Source organism: Hipposideros armiger, unplaced genomic scaffold (genome assembly GCF_001890085.2).
Source record: "Hipposideros armiger isolate ML-2016 unplaced genomic scaffold, ASM189008v1 scaffold_803, whole genome shotgun sequence".
Lineage (NCBI taxonomy): Eukaryota > Metazoa > Chordata > Mammalia > Chiroptera > Hipposideridae > Hipposideros > Hipposideros armiger.
Genome location: NW_017732153.1, coordinates 194725 through 207224, shown reverse-complemented (window position 1 = coordinate 207224; position 12500 = coordinate 194725). Strand labels below are relative to the sequence as shown.

The following is a 12500-nucleotide window of genomic DNA, read 5'->3' as shown; positions in this document are numbered from 1 at the left end:
TTAGTCATCTGAAGGTCTGAATTGGCATGTGAAGAACCCATTCATATGATGTGCTGTTGCTGCTATCAGTTAGCTAGAAGCTCAGCCAGGACTATCCACAGAAGCTATGCTACCTCAGGGTAAAAATGGATAGAGCTGGGTGTGAAAGGATTTAGAGCTGGATCTTAAAGGGCAAGAGGGGAAAAGCACATTAACCTGTGGAGGGAAAATGAAACTGAGGATCTCTCTCCTGTAATCTTTCCTCCTGACTTTGGCCTGCATGATGACTAGGTTCCAAGAAGGAGATCCAAGAAACAACCATTCCAAATGCCCAAATGCAAGTTGCAAGGCTTCTTTAACCTCACATTGGAAATCACTTAGCCTCACTTCTCTATTTTGCTGGTCAGGAGTAAGTCACAGGGTCAGCTTAGATTCAAGGGAAGGGGGGTGTATGAGAATGAGAATACCTGTAGATGCAGCTCATAGAAGGCCATTTTTAGAGATTAGCTACTACAAATGAACATATATAGATTCAGGTATCATGAGTCATACAGGTGGTGTTCAAAGCAATGAGATTTGATGAAAGTGATAAAGGAGTGAGTATGGAGAAAAGAAGAGGATCCCAAACTGAGCCTCAGGAATTGTAACATTTAGAGATTGGGAAAAACAGAACAAACAAACAGAGAAGAAAGGCCAGAGAAATAGGAGAAATACCAGGAGAGTGTAGTGACCTGGATGCCTAAGGAACAAAGAGGGAGGTACTAATTATGGCAAACGCTACTGATCATTAAAAACAATGAGGCATACAAATTGGCACCTGAAAGTCATTGGTACAGTTTCACTAGAGTCCTTTGATGCATAAAAGTTTTTAATTTTGATAAAGTCTAATTTATCTATTTTTTCTTTTGTTACTTGTGCTTTAGGTGTCAAATCCATTGCCAAATCTAAAGTCGTGAAAATTAATTACGTGTTTTCTTCTAAGAGCTTTATAGCTTCAGCTCTTATATTTAGGTTGTTGACTCATTTTTATGTTAGATCAGTTAAGAAAAAAAAGTAAACGTTTTTATTTTACCTTCACTTAATCCATCTGTAGTGCTCTTCATTGCTGTAATATGAAGAGCCAAGAATCTTCAGACCCAATATTCTGACCTATATTGTTTTCCTTCTCTCAAAAGAACTTCTTTTAACATTTCTTGCAAGTCTAGTTCATTGGCAACAAATTCCCTTAATTTTTGCTTGTCTGAGAGTCTTTAGCTTTGAAGAATAATTTTATAGGATGCAACAGTCTAAGTTGGTGTTTTTTTGTTGTTGTTTTGTTTTCTTTTAATGTTTCTCTTCTTCCATTCTCTTCTTGCTGGCATGGTTTCTGAGGAGAAGTCAGATATAATTCATATCTTTGTTCCTCTACAGGTAAAGTGTTTTGTTTCCATTTGCCCACTTTTCACTTTACTTCTGATTTTCTGTAGTTTGAAATTATATGCCTAGGCTTGATTTTTTTCTTTTTTCTTTTTTTCCTTTTCTTTTTGTATTTATCCTACTTGGTGTTCTCTAAGCTTTCATGGTCTGAGATTTTCTGTCTGACATTAATTTGGGAAAATTCTCAGTCATTACTGTTGCAAATATTTCTTCTGGTCTTTTCTCTCTTCTCTTTCTGGTATTCCAATTATACTTTTGTAGTTGTCCCACAGTCCTTGGATATTCTGTTCTTTTTTTTTTTTCTGTCATTGTTTTCTTTACTTTTGATTTTTGAGGATTCTATTGAATATATCCTCTAGCACAGAGATTTTTTTTGCCTCAGCTGTGTCCAGTCTACTAATAAGCCCATCAAAGGCATTCTTTTTTTTTTTTCTCTCTCTCTCTCTTTCTTTATTATCTCTTTTTGGTTCATTCTTAGGATTTCCATCTCACTGGTTACATCACCCATCTCTTCTTTCATGCTGTCCATTTTACCCATTAGCCTCCTTATTTTATATATCCATAGTTGTTTTAAATTCTGTCTGTGATTATTCTGCCTCTTCAAATTTTTTTTTTGTGTGTGTGTTTTTGTTTTGTTTTGTTTTTCTTGCCTTTTGGTATGCCTTGTCATTTTTTCTTGACAGCCAGACATGATGTACTGAATAAAAGAAACTGCTGTAAATAGGCCTTTAGTAATATCATGGAGAGCTATCGTGGTGGGAGGAGGATTCTACAGTCCTATGATTAGGTCCCAGTCTTTTAGTGAGCCTGTGCCTCTGGGCTGTGAACTTCACAAGTCTTTTCAGTTTTTTCTTCTCCCCATTCAGATTGAACAGGATTGCTAGAGGCAGCTGGAGATGGATATTGCACTTCCCCAGGTTAGGTTCTGATAATACCCAGCAGGCTAGGTTCTGGTTAACTAGTTTCCCCTGACGACAGACCTTGTTAAGCACAGGGTACTCTGGGGTATTTCAAAATGGTTCCTTTCCCTTTACCCCTGCCAGAAGCTACAGCGGATTTTTCTCCAGTATTTACTGTGGGAATATGGTGGAGCTGTTGGAGATACATCTCATGATGTTGTGGGGGTCTCTCTGGAGTTTTTAACTCTCAGAATTGTTCACACTGAGCCTCCAGCAATTTGTCAATTACAGTTCAGATTTTTACTTCCCAGGCACTGGTTCCCGTGGTGGCTTCCATTTCCCAGTCTCTACTCAGGTAAGCTGTGATTTCCTGTATGCATCTGCTTCTGCAACCCTGGGGGCAGTAGTTTGCCCTGTGTCCTCCCTTCTCTTTCGGATCCAAAAAAGCTGTTGATTTTTCAGCTTTTTTTTCTGTTATGTTGTAGTAGTAACTTCCAGGCTCCTTACATGTGAAACTAGAAATTGGATTTTAAAAATTATATTGTTAAGAGATTTTAAATGTCTAAAGCTCAGTACACATGCTTGCAACAATCATGCAACACTCTATGATTATATTCTAGCTTAGCAGTGTTTGTAAAGATAACCTGTAATATTAACTTTATTAAAATTACTATTATTTTTTCTTTGTTAAGGCATTTATTAATAATTCACTCATTTTCTCACCAGAGTATGTAATAAGTATATATAATCAGTGAAACTGGTGATTTGCATTCTGAATAGATGTATAATATGCAGTTTAGGATATTAACAGGTAAATAAAATAATTTAAGTAGCTGTGAAAATGAGATGAAAAAGATTTGTAGACTTTTTTCTTTTCTAGAAAATATAAGTTCCTGGGGCATTTTTATCCATTTTCGTGGGGTTGTTGTACTGGTGCTTTGAATTTATTTTGATATATTTTTTATGCTGCTGGTCAGTAGAGGGAGTAGTCCATAAGAGGGTGGTATTAGTGTGTGTGTGTGTGTGTGTGTGTGTGTGTGTGTTTCTTAACTGATGATGTCTATAACCTTAGAAGAATGAAAAAGAAACAAAACCCCAAAAGTGCATAGTCATGGTTCAATACAAAGTTTAGCAAACTTTTGAAAAGTTGGGATGAAAATTTAAAAACATATAAAATTAAAATATATTTTGGTAGTGAAAAAGATATAATCATACAATTAATTGTAATTACCAACTGGTGTATTTTTTTATACTCTTTTTCTATGTGGGAGTCACATGACATTTTAGATCACTTCTGAAAATATCCAGCTTCAATCAAAAATCTAAAAAAATTTTTAAAACCATTATATTGAATATGCTTGCTGTTAAAATCCTTTGCTCTTGTCTTCTTTTACTCTTCCTTCTTTTACTACTTTACTTCTGAAGGGGAGAAGATGAACACCTTCAATATTGATTTGTTGGAAACAAAATATGATCTTTTTTTCTACATTGCTGGATGAGATGAGAACAAATTTTTCTTTGTATACATAATCACTGGATATCATTTAGAATTAGACAAACTTAGCTATTACACAATGAATTTACATTAAATGCACATTTGCTGAATGTCAGTAATTTGCCTAAGTGCCGGAAATAAAAGCATACTAAGAGGTACTCAGTAGAAGAGGCAACCACTCCTTTCAGGTTGATCATAATGCAACTTGAAACAGCATGTAATGACTCATTCAAATGACTAAAACAACCCGTAAAATCAGTTGTTTAGTAAATAATATTATTGAGGCAATATAATAAACCATGTTTCTATGGCCATTTTGTCCTTTTGCGCCTATATAAAATTATTCTATTATGGAACACTCTACAAGTCAGAGCTTATGACAGCCCATGTACAGTACTTTATAGATGTTACAAACATTTAGATTCAAAAAGATAAACACAGCTCCCTTTTCTTTCTTTTAATTATAAAAGTATCAAGGTCAAGATTGATATATATTTATTTTCTAAGTAGTGACAAGAGATGAATGCTTTTACATACATATTCACATACCGTATTGCCCATGTATATTACACACCCTTTTTTGAAAAATTTAGAGTCTAAAATCTGGGTGTGTCTTATACAGTGGTTGTACATTTTTTTTACTTGCTTTTCCCGCTTTTTTCACACTTGTTTTTGCACTCATATAACCACTGTATAAGACGCACCCAGTTTTTAGACCCTAAATTTTTTGAAATTATACATGGGGAAATACGTATATACTAACCATAGATTTGTCCAATTACAGGTTATTTTTACTAATTTTTAATGTAGGGGGCTGATAAGGGGAGATGAAAATTGACAAGAAAAAAAAGATAGATAAAGGGATGCTATAAGTAGTCAAACATAAGCATGGTCATTGTTAGGCATGTAGATATGACACACATGGAAGTTATCTGTGACCCAGGCCATCCTTGCATTTAAAACTAAATAGAAAAGGAAAGGTGGAATGCTATGCTTGTTGAAAAATGGTGATTAGAAGATCAGGTAAAAACATTATTTTCTCAAAATGAACCAGCTACTCTCTCTTTCTTTAGGAAGTTTAAACCCAAGATAAGGTAAACATGCATGCTAATAATGTAAGTCTGAGGAAAAACATAATTTGTATCTTAGGTTCAGTTTTCTAGAGTCTGAGCCTGCCTAAAGCAGAGATTTGGACTCCCAGATTTATTGGAGCAGTACTCTTTGATAAAAACTTGTGGGCGAGTGGGGGAAGAAAAATGAGGAGAAAGAAAGAGCTAACAAGAATGTGGTCATAAGTAAATTCTGTCATTAACCCGATCAAAGAAATTTTCTGGAGTGTAAACTGCATTGTAGAGGTATTGTGCTTTGTGACTGGAAGTAGCTTGTATATCCCTATGTAATCAGGCGTTATCAGCATCCCTGGGAGTAAGGAAGTAGCCTCCCAGAAGGAGTTGAAAGGGAGGAATTGGCTCTGTTGGCCAAGGTAAGGCTTCAGAGAAGGCTGTGTGTATAAATCATTTTCCCAACACTCAGCAGGAATTGAGAGCTCCAGCAAGGAAAGGGGACTTGGGTAGGGCTCACAAAGAGTTTGCTCCTTTATTCTAAGTAAATGTACAAAATAACAGATGAAAGAGTTTAATTTCAGCAGAATGATTTGTCAAAGATGTTATGAGAAGTTGGTTTCCCTACCTCACTAGAGCTTGCAACTGAGGTTCTCCCATTTCTGTTACTTGCAGAATTACTTGTAGGAAATACCAGAATTCCTTTGGCAATGATTTTTTTAAGCTGTATCTAGTAAAATAAATTCAAATAACTCACTTCTGGTTTTTATAGGTATATTACCAGTGAAGGTTGCAGGTTATCTCGAAGAAATATGAAACATGAAACATGGATGTTTTATGGTGCAAACCTTTATAGTTTTTGTCAATTTTTATTACTGCAGCTTTGAGTTTATGCGTGGTTTGTTTTTGTCGGGGAACACATTTTTCTATTTTGTATTTCTGGAGCTAGTGTTTTAAAGATCTTATTTAGGAAAGTCTGTTTTTTCCCTTCTATTTACATTGTGGTCTTGTGATTCAATGACAATAGAGGGAGATGTATTGTATTGGGAGTTTGTAAAATTCCTATGGTCAAGAGAATTAAGTATGTGGGCTTTGGGGAAGTAATAATCCTCCTAATGATTATACCCAAGGACTAAGGTAGGTGTGGAAGTTGAATCAACTTGCGTCTGTAATGTGTTCATGGTCTGCTTGATTGCAGAGTATGAATCTTCCTGATCATAATACAATTTTACATTCAGTCTTATATGTCCATGCTTGCATTAAATTTAGGTTTCTTGAACACATTTTCATAGTATGCGTTAAAAAGTACCAAATGGGGATCTAACGTATAACCTAGTGACTATAGTTGATAATACATACTGTATAATTGAAAATTGCTAAGAGAGTAAAACTTAAATGTTCTCGCACACACACACACACATGCACACACACACACACAAAGTCAGTAGGTGAGGTGATAGATGTATAATTAACTCAATGGGGGGGTCCTTTCAAAAAGAAATAAAAAAAGTACAAAATGATAATAGGAAAAATCCATAATTCTAGTCTTCTGAGGAGAAAGCCACCCATTTGGGAAGTTATTAAATGTTATGCAACCATGGACTGTTCCCAGATGAGCTTATTGTGTTACTATATTATCTGTACTAGGAAGGATTATGTTTTTGTTTTTTTTTTCAAACAGAGGCTATGAAATGTTTGAAATGTTCTTTGGTGAATTGCATAAGAATGTTTTGCCTGAAGGAGGGAAATCAATCCCCAGAGACAGAAATTAGGTTTTTACAGGAATCTTTGCCGTGATGGTCATAAATGAGATGCTTAGGGGCAGTGATCTCCCATTATCGCGCTGCTGTTAAGACACTAAGGAAGAAACTTAATTCCTTTCACAACCCATGAAGTAGGGGCCTTCATGTGTGGAAAGCGGAAGTCTATGTGTGGGTAGCATCAGGGTTGATTTGAAAAAGTATGGGCTAGTAGTAAGCCAAACATTTCAAGAAATCTCAGGCCTCAGGAGAGGTCAGTGGTAAAAATCATAGAAACTGGAGCTGGATCAAGAGACTGGGACACTCCCACCTTGCCTGCTGAGCATGTCAACATTTAAGTGGCACTTGCTTGACAGTCTTTCCTGAGAAATTCCCTGGTCTATCCAGTAGATTTTGCCATTCTTTCCTTTGAACCCCACAGAGCACCCCCATGGTGGTCTAACACAGCTCAGGGCACATCACCACATGGCAGTATGGTCTTAATGCAAAACCAGGAGTCAAATATTTGAGCAGAGCCTCATCTTGTGTCTTCTCACTACATAAATATGGTAGCTTGTTTATCTTCTCTGAGTCATTTTTCTCTTCTTTACAATCATCAAATTGTACCTTATAAATAAACACAGCTAATTTAAGAAATACCAGACACACCATTTAGCATGGAGATAAAAGGTTTTGCTTTGGAACATGACAGATTTTAAATCGTTGTTCACAACTTAATAGCTATGTGAATTTGGGCAAGTCTTAATTTTTCTAAACCTTAGTTTCCAGTTGGTAATCAAGTTAGTGCATCAGATTTGGAATGGGAAACTTCTCTAAGCTTGATACAAGCACATATTAAGTGTATGTGTTGATTGTTGTAAAGTTTACATTTATATATGAAATATAATTATAGCTATAATTATATTTTGTTTATGATATGAAGAATTGTCTTTGGCATGCCAAAAACCTTTACTGAATAATCCATTTTTTACTGAAAGACAATGTTATCTTTGTAATGTATTATTTTATCATATATACAAATTTTATTTCTGGATGTTCTTTATATAGACATACTTTTATTCCCTTGACAATACCATATTCTTTATGTTAGATAAATTTATAATAAGTTTTACTATTTCTTATTTTATTCTTATGTTTTTTCCAGATTTTTTCTTTCTATTTAACTCTAAAATTATTTAAAATCAGTGTATTAGTGTTCTAAAATATTTCCCATTTGAATTAGAATATATATTAATATGATTAGACCTTTTCTGCTAAACTCCAAACTGATGTATAAACATCTGTATTTCCATTTAAAATTTTGAAATAGGTTTCTCACCTATGTCTAATATCAAGCTTCTGTTGCAGTCTTGCTCTTCCCAGTTAATGGTAAACCTGTGTGAACTTAAAAACCATGATGTTATTCTTAACTTTACTTTTGTTTTCTCATACCAAAGATCTAGTACCAAGGATTTAGCTTTCAAATATGTCCAGGGTACAACCACTTCTCACAAGTTCTGTGGCTGCGACCTGGCCCATGTCACCTTAATTTCTCCCCTGAACAGCTGTAATAGCCTCAGCACTGCTCTTCCCACTTCACCCTTCCACCCTTTAGTACGGTCCACGGGGCAAAGAAAGATATCCTGGTAAAAAGCTACTCACATCATGTCACTCATCTGCTTACAGCCCTCCCATGACTTCCCATCCTATTCAGAGTGAAAACAAAATACAATGAATTCTGTGCTCTGGTTCTTCCTCATGGAACTCATCTGTTCTTCCCTTTGCTCACTCCACTTTACTTATTCTCACACACTGTCAACTTAGGCATTGTACTTTCCCCCTCGGCTTGGCAGTGTCTTTACCCAGAAACTTGCTTGCTCTCTTATCTCCTTCAGGTCGCATTCAAATTCACCATCTCATTGGAGCCTTTTTCAACCATCCTATGAGAAAGTGCTATCTCTAAAATAGTTTCTATTTGTTTTCCCTGCTGTATTTTTCTCCATAGTATTTTGCCACTGTTTAACATACATTTTGTTTGCTTATTTTGTTGTCGGTATCCCACCTTTATATTACTGCATTCTCAATACACAGAGAAGTAAAAAATAATATTTCTTGAATAAATGAATGGTAAAGCGCAAACAAAATTGGATATTTTTCCTGATATTAAGTCTTCCCATCGAGGAACACAACATGATTTTAAAAAAAAAATTCAGGGTCTGTTTTATGCCCTTCAATGCATCTTGTCGTTCTCTTTTAACAAGCCTGACTTCTTTCTTAAATAGTTTGCTCCAATATTATTTTAGTTTCATCATAATTATAAATGGGTTATTTTCCATTTTGACTATTATAGCTATTCTAAAGAACCTACTAATTTTATATTGATTTTGTATCTACCCAGTATAATAAATTACAGTATTAATTCTGTTAGTTTGTGACTGGACTATATATACAATTATGGAATTATAACATTTCACTCAGTAGTCTTTGGCTATTATTTCATGGACTCTCAACGTTTAAGATGAAAAGTCTAGTGATAATCTGATTCTCATATTGCATATAACCCCTTCCTTACCCCTACCCTTACACAATTTCCAGTCTTCAACTTGGTGAGGTTTTCTCTTTTTAATATGAAATTTATACATTTTTATTAATCCTGCCTGGAAGTTGGTGAATCTTTTCCTTATGCAAAATCAAACTCTTCAGCTCAGGAAATTTTTCTTCTATTGTCTAATTATTAGTTTTTTTACCTTTTTTTTTGCTTTTTTCTCCTTTTGACACTCCTATTTTTTACATTTCATATCTCCAGCTATCTATCTTTTTATCTTTTATCTTTTCCCTCAAGATTTCCACTACTTCTTTTTTTATTCTTGCTCTGTGTTGTAAAATTTCATTTTCTATTTGATCTTTAAGATCAATAGATCTGTTCTGAGCAGAGATCCTCCTAATTTCCAGTTCCCCTATTGACTTTTTATATTACGTAATAAGTGCTCCAGAATACATTCATTCCGTGCCCCGACTGCTGGTCCTTTTGCTTAGCCATTTTTTTTTTCTTACTCTCCACCACATCCATTTCAGTTGCTGCCAACTATTCTAAATTAACACTTGATCTGCTCTTAGTGGTTTACAGTGATACATTACTTTCTTCTCTTCTTTATATGTTCCATCAACATTCATCCAAGTCTACAAAGTACCAGCTGAGTTTTAGAAAGAAGTTATAGAAATTTCTGGTTTTGTGGCTTACAAACTGGAGAGGTTTACCTTTCAGCTGAGGAATGGGGAAGAAGACTGATGTTTCCTGATTTTCTGTGTATGAATCACAGCCCTTTCTCAAACAGTGGGCCTGAAGTTAATGTAACCTACCCTCAAATTACCCTGCAGAGCAGGGTTAGTCCTTCCAGAATCACGAGCAGTAAAGAGGCTGCCTTTTTTCCCACTGGTTTCTGCTGTCTGGATTTTCCCAGAGATCTGCTAAATCACATGGCTGATCTTGGCTTCAAGAATGGCAAGCCCTCTTCCCAGCTGCTGCTTACTCGCTCTCACTGAGGCAAGAAGAGTGAGGTTCATTACCTGCCTCCTCCCAGGCGGCCCTAGGAGAAGCGCTGTCTTGCTGGTGTGTTCTCAAATCTCATCAACACACTTCTGCTGGTGGTTCATATGACTCTAGAAAGGGAGATAGAAGGAGAGTTCAGAGACTGCCTCTCAGCTTGTTACACTCTCAGGTGCTCAAACTCTGCAAGGCTATCAGGCTTAAACCAAATGATAACAACTCACAGGTATTTTCATATAAACAACCAGTAGTGACCACTATATCATGTTTATCACACTTATTGTGAAAGCACAAGAATCCTTTCCAAAGCTTCTTAGACAAAGAGGCAGTGGCACGCTCTTATTTCTGCAGCTATAAAACCTTTGTGGGAAAGACACTGGTTACTTTCTGTCGTGTTCTTGTTTCTTTGAATCTTTGGCTTTGATGACTATGGACTGAAAATTATACAGGGCAAAAAGTGAATATAGAGCTTAGAGTAAAGGATAGTACAGAGGCAAGGATAATAAAAAATGTGATAATTTGTGGAAAAAAGACTTAATGAGAGAAGGAAGTCTTATCTTTATGTCATGTCACTTCTCATAAGGTTCTCGAATGTTGCTAACCATGGCTAGAAGTACAATTTCCAACGGGTAAACTATAATCTAGTCAGTGGTGTGGGAGTTATACATGTCAACTGAGGGTCACACATGGCTTTACCTGTCAAGAGTTGCAAAATAAAGGTACATGGTTACTTTACTGAAGTGCATATAATTTACGTTTCTTGTTCTGTTTGTACTGTGGCATTATCAGAACTTAAATCTCAACCATTTTCCTATTGAGTCATTATCAATGCTTAAGAATATGCTTTCAAGCTATAACCACATCAGTACTTGTGGTTGTACTTTTTTATCAAGAATAAAAATGCCTTTTTCTTTCCCGCCAGATCTGTCAAAACTCTTGATGCTAAAGAATTTATCTTGGAAAATGTAGTTTCAATACTGCTACCAGTTGGGAGTGGAAAAAGTCCTTCATTTCACAATCAATGTCATCTTAATGATGCCAGTGTTTCTTATAATTGTGCAGAAAACATAGTTCATTGACTTTTATCTTAGTGTGCTTTGGAAGATAAAGTTAATCACGCATATGTGATATGACAAGTTAGATATCATATTCTGTTAAAATAAGTTGTATTAGTTTATCAAAGCCTGAGAAATCAAAGGTGCTCCTTTTCAGATTGAGTGACACCAAATTCTTCCTAGTTTCTCAAAATCTGACATTTTACATGAAAACTTACATAGCTCAGAACCACAATTTTATTGTCCATTATTACATGTTTATAATTGACAAGTAAGTAAGTAAACATCTGTTTGGTTTGATCTACTCAACTTAATCCCACTGTGGTTTCATACATTTGTTTTAATTTTATACTCTCTGTCTTTTAGGCCAAAAATACTTTCCCACAACCCTACTTTGTAAACCAGAAAAACTTTCACCCTACAGTCCTGTGTAAGCAACACTTAAAAACAAACTTCCTTGGTAAGCTTTCTGCATTTCTCAGTCAGATGCTGAGATCAGATGCAAAGCCATAAATTCAGTTTCTCACACTACACATGTAATGTGTTTATTACAGTAATTTACCCAGCATATTTGGTTGTTGTCATATGTCAGTGAATCCTTGTTAGCAGATTGGGTGCTTTTTCTATATTTAGTGAAATTGTAACAATGCTTCTGCTAGGAAAGTATGCTATAGTCAATGCATTTATTTTATTAAACAACAAAAATATCATGTAGTTATTTTAAATTACCAGGTAACTAATAATACTAGCCTAATTGGGTAAATCTAATTTTATATCATGACTTTTTACCCCTGTATTAAATATGATCTCTAGACATGATGAAGAAATCTTCATTAGGTTTTGTGCCCATTTTTCCCAGCACTTTTTTTTAGATTAAAATTTATTTGGGTGACAATTGTTAGCAAAATTACATAGGTTTCAGGTGTACAATTCTGTAATGCATCATCTATACATCACATTGTGTGTTCACCACCTGGAGTCAGTTCTCCTTCCATCACCATATATTTGATCCCCTTTACCCTCATCTACCACCCCCTCACCCCTTACCCTCTGGTAACCACTAAACTTGTCTGTGTTTACAACTTTTTGTTTTTTCATTTGTTGGTTTTGTTCCTTTGTTGTTTTCAGTTTCATATACCACATACCAATGAAATCATATGGTTCTCGACTTTTTCTGTCTGACTTATTTCACTCAGCATAATAATCTCCAGATCCATCAATGTTGTCACTAATGGCTTTATTTCATCTTTCTTATGGCAAAATAGTATTCCATTGTGTGTATATATATATATATATATATATATATATA

At 35.2% G+C, this 12500-nt stretch overlaps 1 long non-coding RNA gene across 1 annotated transcript in view; it reads left to right on the top strand.

Moving 5' to 3' along the window:
* Positions 1–12500, top strand: part of LOC109374235 (uncharacterized) — an 81386-nt gene that overhangs the window by 33188 nt on the left and 35698 nt on the right. The window contains exon 2 of the long non-coding RNA XR_002122364.1: positions 2606–2649. This is a non-coding gene — a long non-coding RNA (uncharacterized LOC109374235). The remainder of the gene's footprint in view (positions 1–2605; positions 2650–12500) is intronic.